Below are 13,390 nucleotides of genomic sequence, written 5' to 3'. Positions count from 1 at the left end.
TTTTTCCTCATCTCCGTTCTAAATGACCTACCCCTTATTCTTAAACTGCGGCCCCTGGTTCTGGACTCCCCCAACATTGGGAACATGTTTCCTGCCTCTAACGTGTCCAACCCCTTAATAATCTTATATGTTTCGATAAGATCCCCTCTCATCCTTCTAAATTCTTGTGTATACAAGCCTAGTCACTCCAGTCTTTCAACATATGACGGTCCTGCCATTCCGGGAATTAACCTAGTAAACCTACGCTGCACGCCCTCAATAGCAAGAATATCCTTCCTCAAATTTGGAGACCAAAACTGCGCACAGTACTCCAGGTGCGGTCTCACTAGGGCCCTGTACAACTGCAGAAGGACCTCTTTGCTCCTATACTCAACTCCTATTGTTATGAAGGCCAACATTCCATTGGCTTTCTTCACTGCCTGCTGTACCTGCATGCTTCCTTTCAGTGACTGATGCACTAGGACACCCAGATCTCGTTGTACGTCACCTTTTCCTAACTTGATAATAATCTGCCTTCTTATTCTTACCACCAAAGTGGATAATCTCACACTTATCTACATTAAACTGCATCTGACATGCATCCGCCCACTCACACAACCTGTCCAAGTCACCCTGCAACCTCATAGCATCTTCCTCACAGCTCACACTACCACCCAGCTTTGTATCATCCGCAAATTTGCTAATGATACTTTTAATCCCTTCATCCAAGTCATTAATGTATATTGTAAATATCTGCGGTCCCAGCACCGAGCCTTGCGGTACCCCACTAGTCACTGCCTGCCATTCTGAAAGGGACCCATTTGTCCCCACTGTCTGTCAACCAATTTTCTATCCCCGTCAGTACCCTACCCCCAATACCATGTGCTCTAATTTTGCCCACTAATCTCCTATGTGGGGCCTCGTTGACGGCTTTCTGAAAGTCGAGGTACACCACATCGACCGGCTCTCCCCTGTCAATTTTCCTAGTTACATCCACAAAGCAGAGAATTCCACAGATTCACAACTCTGAGTGAAAAAATTCCAGAAGATTAGTCAAGCATGATTTCCCCTTTGTAAATCCATGCTGACTCGGAACAATCCTGTTACTGCTATCCAAATGCTCCGCAATTTCGTCTTTTATAATTGATTCCAGCATCTTCCCCACCACTGATGTCAGACTAACTGGTCTATAATTTCCCGTTTTCTCTCTCCCTTTTTTCTTAAAAAGTGGGATAACATTAGCTACCCTCCAATCCACAGGAACTGATCATGAATCTATAGAACATTGGAAAATGATCACCAATGCATCCACAATTTCTTGAGTCACCTCCTTAAGTACCCTGGGATGCAGACCATCAGGCCCTGGGGATTTATCAGCCTTCAGTCCCATCAGTCTACCCAACACCATTTCCTGTCTAATGTGAATCTCCTTCAGTTCCTCCGTCACCCTAGGATCTCTGGCCACTAGAACATCTGGGATGTTCTAGTGTGTCTAGTGTGTTTAGTGTGTCTGTATGTTCCTTAGTGAAGACAGATCCAAAGTACCAGTTCAACTCGTCTGCCATTTCCTTGTTCCCCATAATAAATTCCCCTGTTTCTGACTTCAAGGGACCACATTTGCCTTGACTATTTTTTTCCTCTTCACATAGATGAAAAAGCTTTTACTATCCTCCTTTATATTATTGGCTAGTTTACCCTCGTACCCCATCTTTTCTCCCCGTATTGCCATTTTAGTTATCTTCTGTTGCTCTTTAAAAGATTCCCAATCCTCTGGCTTCCCATTCTTCTTTGCTATGATATACTTCTTCTATTTTATTTTCATGCTGTCCTTGACTACCCTTGTCAGCCACGGGTACCTCTTACTCCCCTTAGAATCTTTCCTCCTCTTTGGGATAAATTGATCCTGCAACTTCTGCATTATTCCCAGGAATACCTGCCATTGCTGTTGCTGCCTTATAGCGAATGCAGCGCCGGAGACCCGGGTTCGATCCCGACTACGGGTGCTGTCTGTGCGGTTCTTATATGTTCTCCCCGAGACCTGCGTGGGTTTTCTCCGAGATCTTCGGTTTCCTCCCACACTCCAAAGACGTACAGGTTTGTAGGTTAATTGGCTTGGTAAATGTAAAAAAGAATTGTCCCTAGGGATCGCTGGTCGGCGCGGACCCGGTGGGCCGAAGGGCCTGTTTCCGCGCTGATTCTCTAAACTAAACTAAACTGAATGAAGGGTCCCGACCTGAAATGCCACCATCTTTCTATGTAGAGATGCTGCCTGTCCTGTTGAGTTACTCCAGCATTCTGCGCCAATCTTCTTTACTGCACTCAAATCATCTGTTGCAGAGATATGTAGAACACAAAGTGCTGGCGTAACTCCACGGGTCAGGCAGCATCTTTCTGCAGACTGGTTAGCACACAACAAAAACTTTTCACTGTACCTATAACATGTACACATGACAAGAAACTAAACGAAACATCTTGGTAGTAATTACGCCCACGTGCAGTACTACTTGACCGACACATTCCCACCCATGTTACTCCTTGCGTGTAGGAAGGAACTGCAGATGCAGGTTTAAATCGAAGATAAACACAAAATGCTGGAGTAACTCAGTGGGACAGGCAGCACCTCGGGAGAGAAGGAATGGGTGAGGTTTCGGGTCGAGACCCTTCTTCGGTTTGTAAGTTAATTGGCTTCTGGTAATCGTTCCTGGTGTGTTGGATGGTGTTAGTGTACGGGGTGATTGTTGGTCGGTGGGGACTCGTTGGGCCGAATGCTACCTAGATGGGCAATCAACCTGCTCTCCTTGGGAAGAACGGAGATTACGAGATGTGATAGGGACCTTAATGCATAAACAATGTAGACAGGGTAAACAGAGCTAATGGGTTGGTAATCAAAGGGCAGATTTTAAGGTGAACAGGGATAGGAAAATTTGAATGCACTGAGTGTTTAGAATTTGATTTCACTCCTTAAATTGGATTTGATTGGACTGATCCAGGATGGGGAGGAATCTGCCTACAGAGGGGAAGTGACACAGCTGGCGTCCTGGTGCCATCGCAACAACCTGGAGCTCAATGCTCTCAAGACAGTGGAACTAATTGTAGAATTTAAGAGAGCTCCCCCTCCCTTCCCCCCACTCACCATCAACAACACCACAGTCACATCTGTGGTCATTTAAGTTCCTTGGAACCATCATCTGCAGGGACCTTAAATGAGAGGCCACCATCGACCCCACAGTCAAAAAGGCCCAACAGAGGATGTACTTCCAGCGGCAGCTGAGAAAACACAATCTGCCACAGGCAATGATGGTCCAGTTCTATACTGCCATCATAGTAATATTCTTCGAAGGGTCTCGACCCGAAACGTCACCCATTCCTTCTCTCCCGAGATGCTGCCTGACCCACTGAGTTACTCCAGCATTTTAGACAATAGACAATCGGTGCAGGTGTAGGCCATTCGGCCCCTCGAGCCAGCACCACCATTCAATGTGATCATGACTGATCATTCTCAATCAGTACCCCATTCCTACCTTCTCCCCCTACCCCCTGACTCCGCTAGCCTTAAGAGCTCTATCTAGCTCTCTCTTGAATGCATTCAGAGAATTGGCCTCCACTGCCTTGAGGCAGAAAATTCCACAGATTTACAACTTTGACTGAAATACACTGGAATTTAGAAGGATGAGAGGGGATCTTATCGAAACATATAAGATTATTAAGGGGTTGGATTCGTTAGAGGCAGGAAACATGTTCCCAATGTTGGGGGAGTCCAGAACCAGGGGCCACGGTTTAAGAATAAGGGGTAGGCCATTTAGAACGGAGACAAGGAAAAACTTTTTCAGTCAGTTCCCGGCCCGGCCCGATTTACGAAGGGGAAATCATGCTTGACTAATCTTCAGGAATTCTTTGAGGATGTAACTATGAAAATTGACAGCGGAGAGCTGGTGGATGTGGTGTACCTTGACTTTCAGAAAGCCTTCGACAAGGTCCCACATAGGAGATTAGTGGGCAAAATTAGAGCACATGGTATTGGAGGTAGGGTACTGACATGGATAGAAAATTGGTTGACAGACAGAAATCAAAGAATGGGGATAATTGGGTCCCTTTCAGAATGGCAGGCAGTAACTAGTGGGGTACCGCAAGGCTCGGTGCTGGGACCGCAGCTATTTACAATATACATTAATGACTTGGATGAAGGGATTAAAAGTACCATTAGCAAATTTGCAGATGATACAAAGCTGTGAACTGTGAGAAAGATGCTATGAGGTTGCAGGGTGACTTGGACAGGTTGTGTGAGTGGGCGGATGCATTTTAATGTGGATAAGTGTGAGGTTATCCACTTTGGTGGTAAGAATAGGAAGGCAGAGTATTATCTGAATGGTGTCGAGTTAGGAACAGGGGATGTACAATGAGATCTGGGTGTCCTAGTGCATCAGTCACTGAAAGGAAGCATGCAGGTACAGCAGGCAGTGAAGAAAGCCAATGGAATGTTGGCCTTCATAACAAGAGGAGTTGAGTATAGGAGCAAAGAGGTCCTTCTGCAGTTGTACAGGGCCCTAGTGAGACCGCACCTGGAGTACTGTGTGCAGTTTTGGTCTTCAAATTTGAAGAAAGATATTCTTGCTATTGAGGGCGTGCAGCGTAGGTTTACTAGGTTAATTCCTGGAATGGCGGGACTGTCATATGTTGAAAGACTGGAGCGACTAGGCTTGTATACACTGGAATTTAGAAGGATGAGAGGAGATCTTATTGAAAAGTATAAGATTATTAAGGGGTTGGACACATTAGAGGCAGGAAACATGTTCCCAATGTTGGGGGAGTCCAGAACAAGGGGCCACAGTTTAAGAATAAGGGGTAGGCCATTTAGAACTGAGATGAGGAAAAACTTTTCCAGTCAGAGAGTTGTGAATCTGTGGAATTCTCTGCCTCAGAAGGCAGTGGTGGCCAATTCTCTGAATGCATTCAAGAGAGAGCTAGATAGAGCTCTTAAGGATAGCGGAGTCAGGGGGTATGGGGAGAAGGCAGGAATGGGGTGCTGATTGAGAATGATCAGCCATGATCACATTGAATGGCGGTGCTGGCTCGAATGGCCTCCTCCTGCACCTATTGTCTATTGTCTATTGTATCTCTAAAGTCTAAAAGCCTTGCCCAACCTGTCCTGATAACTCCTTTTGTTGCCCGAGGTCAAATTTGTTTAATAATCTTTAAAGTTCCTTGGAATTTGTTACTATATAAAGAGTGAGCCGATACAAGGGATTATGGCGAGTCTGGAAGCTTGTTCTTTGTTAAAGAAGTTTATTGCGGCAGCAATAAACGATTACAAAGTATAACAAACGGATTTACAGACAACCATTAAATCAAACTGTTCGCTTCGAAGTTCTCTTCCCACTGCTGGTTTTGGGCGCCAAAACCACCACCTGACCTAGCTGGCCAATCCGAGGGTTCGACTCTCAGGACCAATCCCTGTGGTCACTACATGACGCCCCCCCAGAACCCGATTTACGGAATCTAGCGGGGAGCCGGACTTCGCGACAAGAACGAGTAAGGAGAAGGGCTGCAGGCACCACAGGAGCGGGGGGTCCCGGGTCAGGTGGAACTGCAGGAGGGCGGCCCCGCCGAGGCGGCTGACCGACCAGGACAGGGTGGTCCTGATCCAAGTGTGCAGGTTTGAGCCTGGACACAGAGACGAGCTCACTCCTGCCCCCAACATCTAAGGTGAAGGTGACCGTCCCTTTACGTAACACGCGGAACAGCCCCTCATAGACCCTCTGTAACGGGGAACGATGGGCATCTCTACGCAGAAACACAAATTCACAGTCCTTCAAGGCAGGCGGTTCGTGCAGCATAGAACACCCGTGACGTGAAGTAGGAACCGGAGCCAGGGAACCCACTCGCGCCCGGAGGGATGCCAGAACCGACGGAACCGAGGGCTGCTGACCAGAAGGCTCCGGAAGGAAATCCCCGGGCACCCTGAGTGGCGAGCCATATACCAGTTCCGCAGACGAAGTTCCGAGGTCCTGCTTAGGAGCAGTACGGATACCCAGAAGGACCCTGGGGAGCTGGTCTACCCAGTCAGGGCCGTCCAGCCGCACACTGAGGGCCGCCTTAAGCTGCCGGTGGAACCTCTCCATGAGCCCATTAGCCTGTGGGTGGTACGCTGTGTTCTGCTGCAACCAGGAACCGTACAGCTCCGCTAACGTAGCCCAAAGGGTAGAGGTGAACTGGGGCCCCCGGTCTGTGGTAATAATGGACGGAACACCGAAGCGGGCCACCCAATGGAGGGTCAGGGCCCGGGCACAAGAGGCGGCGGAGGTGTCGGACAACGGGAAAGCCTCCGTCCAACGGGTAAATCGGTCAACCACCGTGAGTAGGTGAGTGTAGCCCCTGGAGGAAGGTAAAGGCCCAACTAAATCAACGTGAATATGGAAAAAAACGGACCGCAGGGACCGCAAACTCCTGCACCGGAGGTTGGACATGCCTGTGAACATTAGCGGTCTGGCAGGGAACACAGGAACGGGCCCAAGCGGCTACCTGCTTCCGCAGGCCCTGCCACACAAACCTATCGGCTACCAAGGAAGAGGTGGAGCGGATGGACGGGTGCGCCAACCCATGAATGGCATCAAACACCCGGCGCTGAAGGGCGGCCGGCACCACCGGCCTAGGGCGGGGAAGGAAACATCACACCAGACTTTTGTACCCGCAAGCCACTTGGGCCAACTACAACCCCGAAGTGGTGGACTGGTATGCTGAGGCAGTGTCTGCCAGGCGCTGTGCCTCCGCAAGCTCCTGGAAATCCACCTCGCATTCCACTGCTGAGATTGGGGAAATGGCTGGTCGGGACAGGGCGTCAGCAACGGCATTCAGCTTACCCGTGACGTGTCGGACATCGGTAGTAAACTCTGAGATGGCGGTCAGGTGCCGCTGCTGGCGGGCCGACCATGGGTCGGACACTTTCGAAAAAGCAAAAGTCAACGGTTTGTGGTCCGTAAAGGCCACAAATGGGCGGCCTTCTAAAAAATACCTAAAGTGGCGGACAGCTAAATAGAGAGCCAGAAGCTCTCGGTCAAAAGCGCTATACTTCAGCTCAGCCGTGTTAAGCTGTCGGCTGAAAAACGCCAAGGGCTGCCAACTGCCATCTACATGATGTTCCAAAACCCCTCCCACCGCCACGTCCGACGCATCGACCGTCAGGGCCGTGGGGGCGGAGGCGCTCGGGTGGACGAGCATGGTGGCGTCTGCCAGAGCCACTTTAGCTGCCTCAAAGGCCGTCTCAGCGGCCGCGGACCACTCCAACTCTACAGGTTTGCCTGCGAGACACTGGAAGAGTGGATGCATGACCCGTGCCGCTGCCGGCACGAACCTGTGATAGAAATCCACCATACCCACGAACTCCTGCAACCACTTTACTGTGGTGGGTCGCGGGAAGGCACGAACGGCCTCCACCTTGTCAGGCAACGGAGTGGCGCCGGCTGAGGTGACCGGCTGAGGTCCTAAGAAATCGATAGAGGGGAGGCCAAATTGATACTTGGAGGGGTGTATGATGAGCCCGTGGTCTTGAAGCCGCTTGAACACCGCCCGCAAATGGACTAGATGTTCTCGCACCGAGCGACTGGCGACCAGGATATTGTCCAAATAAATGAAAACAAAACAAAAGACAAATCTCGACCCACACGGTCCATCAGCCACTGGAACGCCTGTGCTGCGTTTTTTAAACCGAAAGGCATACGCAACCATTCGAACAACCCGAACGGAGTGATCGTGGCAGTCTTTGGAATGTCTCCCGGATGCACAGGGATCTGGTGGTAGCCCCGCATCAAGTCAATCTTGGAGAACACTACGGCACCTTCCAGCCCGGACGAGAAATCCTGGATGTGCGGTATGGGATAGCGGTCCGCCGTGGTGACGGCGTTAAGGCGCCGGTAATCTCCGCATGGCCTCCACCCCCCAGATGCTTTGGAGACCATATGCAATGGAGAGGCCCACGGGCTGTCGGACCGATGGACAACGCCCATTTGTTCCATCTTCTGAAATTCTTCCCGCGCTACCTTGAGTTTGTCCGGCTGCAACCTCCGGGCCCGCGCGAAAACGGGGGGCCCCTCGGTGGGAATGTGATGGACAATGCCGTGCCTTGCAGCAGGGGCGTCGAAACGCTGAACAAGCAGCTCCGGAAACTCAGCCAGGACCGCAGCATACGGGTCGGAGGCCACGACAACGGCCTGGACAGTCGGGCTGGGCGGGGTGGCAGGCGGTGGAGCAGCGGGCTCATCGCTGCTAGCGGAGGATCGAAGGCCTTTACCTTGGACATCGGGAGCTAGCGAAAAAGCCCAGAGGAAATCTGCGCCCAGGATCGCCTGACCGACTTCCGCGACGATAAACGACCATTCGTACGTGCGGGTGCCTAAGGACAGAGACATTGCCCGTGTACCATACGTGCGGATGGGGCTACCGTTAACCGTGATGAGGGTAGGCCCTTTCTTACCCGATCGGGCTTCAAGGTCGGTCGGCGGTACGATGCTGACTATGGCTCCCGTGTCGACCAAGAATTCTGTGTCCGTGAATCGATCTCGGACGTAGAGGTGTCGGTTCTGGCCAATCGCAACCGCCTCTATGGACGACCGGCCGAGGCATTTCCCAAGAAGGTGTAAGGCGAGCGGCAGTTGCGGGATTCTTCACCCCATCGTAGATGGGAATACCACCAGCCGCTAGTGCGGATCCTTTTGGCGGGCTGGGTCCTTTTGGCGGGCTTTTGGAGAAATGGCGGGAGTCGCTGCGCCATCTTGATGCCGCTGCGGGCTGCCCGATGGTGCCGAGACCCTGTTGATCGAACTATGTTTCTTCGATTTGGACGCCATAAGCGCATCGGCTTTCTCCGCGTATGCCACGGGGTCCTTAAAAGAACAATCCGTGAGCATAAGCTTAACAACTTCTGGCAGTTGCTCTCGAAATGCCTGCTTGAACATGAGGCAATCCTTGTGCTCTCCTGCCAGCGCCAACATTTCAGCCATGAGGGCGGACGGCAGCCGATCTCCGAGATCCGGTAGATGCATAAGCCTCTCAGCTCGATCATGCCTACTGACTCCGAAGGTTCGAAGCATGAGTACCTTCAGCGCCTCGTACTTGCCTTCTACTGGAGGGGAGGTGATGAACTGCATCACCCGCGCGGACGTCTCCGGCGGTAGGGCGCTGACCAGGTAATAGTACTTTGTCTCGCCCACTGAGATGTTTCTTAGGTAGAACTGGGCTCCCGCATGGGCAAACCAAAGGTGGGGTTGATGTGCCCAAAACGGAGGAAGATGAACGCTGACCGCGTTTAGCTGCGGTACGACGGGTGCTGGAGCCGCAGGAGGAGCACCTTGTTCATCCATGGTAGATGATCGGCTAGATCACGTCGGGGTCACCAATATGGCGAGTCTGGAGTCCGGGAGGAGGTGGCTGATCTGGCACTCTGGTGTCAGGACAATAGCCTCCTCTTGAATGTCACTAAAACAATGGAGCTGATTGTGGACTTCAGAAGGGCTAAACATCCAAGGACGTACACACCACTGGAGATAAATGGGTCTATTGTGGATAGGGTGAGCAGTTTCAAATACTTGGGAGTCCGCATCGCAGAGGATCTGACGTGGGCAACGCACATTGCCGCACTGGTGGATAAGGCTAAGCAGCGCCTTTACCACCTTAGACAACTGAGGAAATTCAGAGTGTCTCAGAGGATCCTTCATTGCTTCTACTCTGGGGCTGTAGAGAGCATCCTGTCCGGCAACATTACAGTCTGGTTTGGGAACAGCTCTGCCCAGGACAGGATAGCCCTGCAGAGAGTAGTGCGTTCGGCAGAACGCACCATGGGAACTACACTCGTCCCCCTGCAGGACCTATACATCAGGAGGTGCAGATCCAGAGCAAGCAAGATCATGAGGGACAACTGCCACCCCAGTAACGGACTGTTCCAGATGCTACGATCAGGCAAACGCCTCCGCTGTCACGCTGTGAAAACGGAGAGGATGAGACGGAGCTTCTTCCCACAGGCCATCAGGACTGTCAACTTTTATAACCCCAGAGACTAAATTTTTGTCGACAATAATAGTAACTTATTAACTTTATTTATATGCTGTAACTGTAATTCTTTTTGTGCACAACCCGCAGGCATTGCCACTTTCATTTCACTGCACATCGTGTATGTGTATGTGACAAATAAATTTGACTTGACTTGACTTGTTCTTTGTTAAAGAAGTTTATTGCGGCAGCAATATACGATTACAAAGTATAACAAACGGATTTACAGACAACCATTAAATCAAACTGTTCGCTTCGAAGTTCTCTTCCCACTGCTAGTTTTGGGCGCCAAAACCACCACCTGACCTAGCTGGCCAATCCGAGGGTTAGACTCTCAGGACCAATCACTGTGGTCGCTCCAGGATGACTGTTCTTTCAATTCTTGCTGGGCATCAGGTTAATTTAACTATAGTCAAATTAACAAGCAAATAAAGGCAAATCTAAATGGTAGTATGCTAGTCTGTAAACATCACTAAGTGATAAACTCAATTAATTAAATGAGAAACACCGCTCACACAGAAGAAAGCTCCTGATCCAAAACGTCACCTGTCCATTTTCTCCAGAGCTGCTGCCTGACCCGCTCAGTTACTCCAGCACTTTGTGTTCATCATTGGCATCTGCACTTCCTTGTTTCTACATTTGGATCTGGAGCCCCATCCAAGACACTTGTACTTTCTCCACAAATTAACAAAACCTCCAACACTTGTACTTTCTCCACAGATTAACATGTTAATGGCTATCTTAAATGAGACCCTGGCATGTTATTGTAACTCTGTGTCACTGTGGGATATTGAGCGCTTATATAAATGTTAATGAAATATAAATGTGTATGGGACTGTGTTTAGATATAACTTCGACATGTATGGACTATACGGAGCTTTGGGATAGACAATAGACAATAGGTGCAGGAGTAGGCCATTCAGCCCTTCGAGCCAGCACCGCCATTCAATGCGATCATGGCTGATCACTCTCAATCAGTACCCCGTTCCTGCCTTCTCCCCATACCCCCTCACTCCGCTATCCTTAAGAGCTCTATCCAGCTCTCTCTTGAAAGCATCCAACGAACTGGCCTCCACTGCCTTCTGAGGCAGAGAATTCCACACCTTCACCACTCTCTGACTGAAAAAGTTCTTCCTCATCTCCGTTCTAAATGGCCTACCCCTTATTCTTAAACTGTGGCCCCTTGTTCTGGACTCCCCCAACATTGGGAACATGTTTCCTGCCTCTAATGTGTCCAATCCCCTAATTATCTTATATGTTTCAATAAGATCCCCCCTCATCCTTCTAAATTCCAGTGTATACAAGCCCAATCGCTCCAGCCTTTCAACATACGACAGTCCCGCCATTCCGGGAATTAACCTAGTGAACCTACGCTGCACGCCCTCCATAGCAAGAATATCCTTCCTCAAATTTGGAGACCAAAACTGCACACAGTACTCCAGGTGCGGTCTCACCAGGGCCCGGTACAACTGCACACAGTACTCCAGGTGCGGTCTCACCAGGGCCCGGTACAACTGCACACAGTACTCCAGGTGGGGTCTCACCAGGGCCCGGTACAACTGCACACAGTACTCCAGGTGCGGTCTCACCAGGGCCCGGTACAACTGCACACAGTACTCCAGGTGCGGTCTCACCAGGGCCCGGTACAACTGCACACAGTACTCCAGGTGCGGACTCACCAGGGCCCGGTACAACTGCACACAGTACTCCAGGTGCGGTCTCACCAGGGCCCGGTACAACTGCACACAGTACTCCAGGTGCGGTCTCACCAGGGCCCGGTACAACTGCACACAGTACTCCAGGTGCGGTCTCACCAGGGCCCGGTACAACTGCACACAGTACTCCAGGTGCGGTCTCACCAGGGCCCGGTACAACTGCACACAGTACTCCAGGTGCGGTCTCACCAGGGCCCGGTACAACTGCACACAGTACTCCAGGTGCGGTCTCACCAGGGCCCGGTACAACTGCACACAGTACTCCAGGTGCGGTCTCACCAGGGCCCGGTACAACTGCACACAGTACTCCAGGTGCGGTCTCACCAGGGCCCGGTACAACTGCACACAGTACTCCAGGTGCGGTCTCACCAGGGCCCGGTACAACTGCACACAGTACTCCAGGTGCGGTCTCACCAGGGCCCGGTACAACTGCACACAGTACTCCAGGTGCGGTCTCACCAGGGTCCGGTACAACTGCACACAGTACTCCAGGTGCGGTCTCACCAGGGCCCGGTACAACTGCACACAGTACTCCAGGTGCGGTCTCACCAGGGCCCGGTACAACTGCACACAGTACTCCAGGTGCGGTCTCACCAGGGCCCGGTACAACTGCACACAGTACTCCAGGTGCGGTCTCACCAGGGCCCGGTACAACTGCACACAGTACTCCAGGTGCGGTCTCACCAGGGCCCGGTACAACTGCACACAGTACTCCAGGTGCGGTCTCACCAGGGCCCGGTACAACTGCACACAGTACTCCAGGTGCGGTCTCACCAGGGCCCGGTACAACTGCACACAGTACTCCAGGTGAGGTCTCACCAGGGCCCGGTACAACTGCACACAGTACTCCAGGTGCGGTCTCACCAGGGCCCGGTACAACTGCACACAGTACTCCAGGTGCGGTCTCACCAGGGCCCGGTACAACTGCACACAGTACTCCAGGTGCGGTCTCACCAGGGCCCGGTACAACTGCACACAGTACTCCAGGTGCGGTCTCACCAGGGCCCGGTACAACTGCACACAGTACTCCAGGTGCGGTGTCACCAGGGCCCGGTACAACTGCACACAGTACTCCAGGTGTGGTCTCACCAGGGCCCGGTACAACTGCACACAGTACTCCAGGTGCGGTGTCACCAGGGCCCGGTACAACTGCACACAGTACTCCAGGTGCGGTGTCACCAGGGCCCGGTACAACTGCACACAGTACTCCAGGTGCGGTGTCACCAGGGCCCGGTACAACTGCACACAGTACTCCAGGTGCGGTCTCACCAGGGCCCGGTACAACTGCACACAGTACTCCAGGTGCGGTCTCACCAGGGCCCGGTACAACTGCACACAGTACTCCAGGTGCGGTGTCACCAGGGCCCGGTACAACTGCACACAGTACTCCAGGTGCGGTCTCACCAGGGCCCGGTACAACTGCACACAGTACTCCAGGTGCGGTCTCACCAGGGCCCGGTACAACTGCACACAGTACTCCAGGTGCGGTGTCACCAGGGCCCGGTACAACTGCACACAGTACTCCAGGTGCGGTCTCACCAGGGCCCGGTACAACTGCACACAGTACTCCAGGTGCGGTCTCACCAGGGCCCGGTACAACTGCACACAGTACTCCAGGTGCGGTGTCACCAGGGCGCGGTACAACTGCACACAGTACT

Source organism: Rhinoraja longicauda, chromosome 6, assembly GCF_053455715.1.
Source record: "Rhinoraja longicauda isolate Sanriku21f chromosome 6, sRhiLon1.1, whole genome shotgun sequence".
NCBI classification, from domain to species: domain Eukaryota; kingdom Metazoa; phylum Chordata; class Chondrichthyes; order Rajiformes; family Arhynchobatidae; genus Rhinoraja; species Rhinoraja longicauda.
This window is presented reverse-complemented; position numbering follows the sequence as displayed.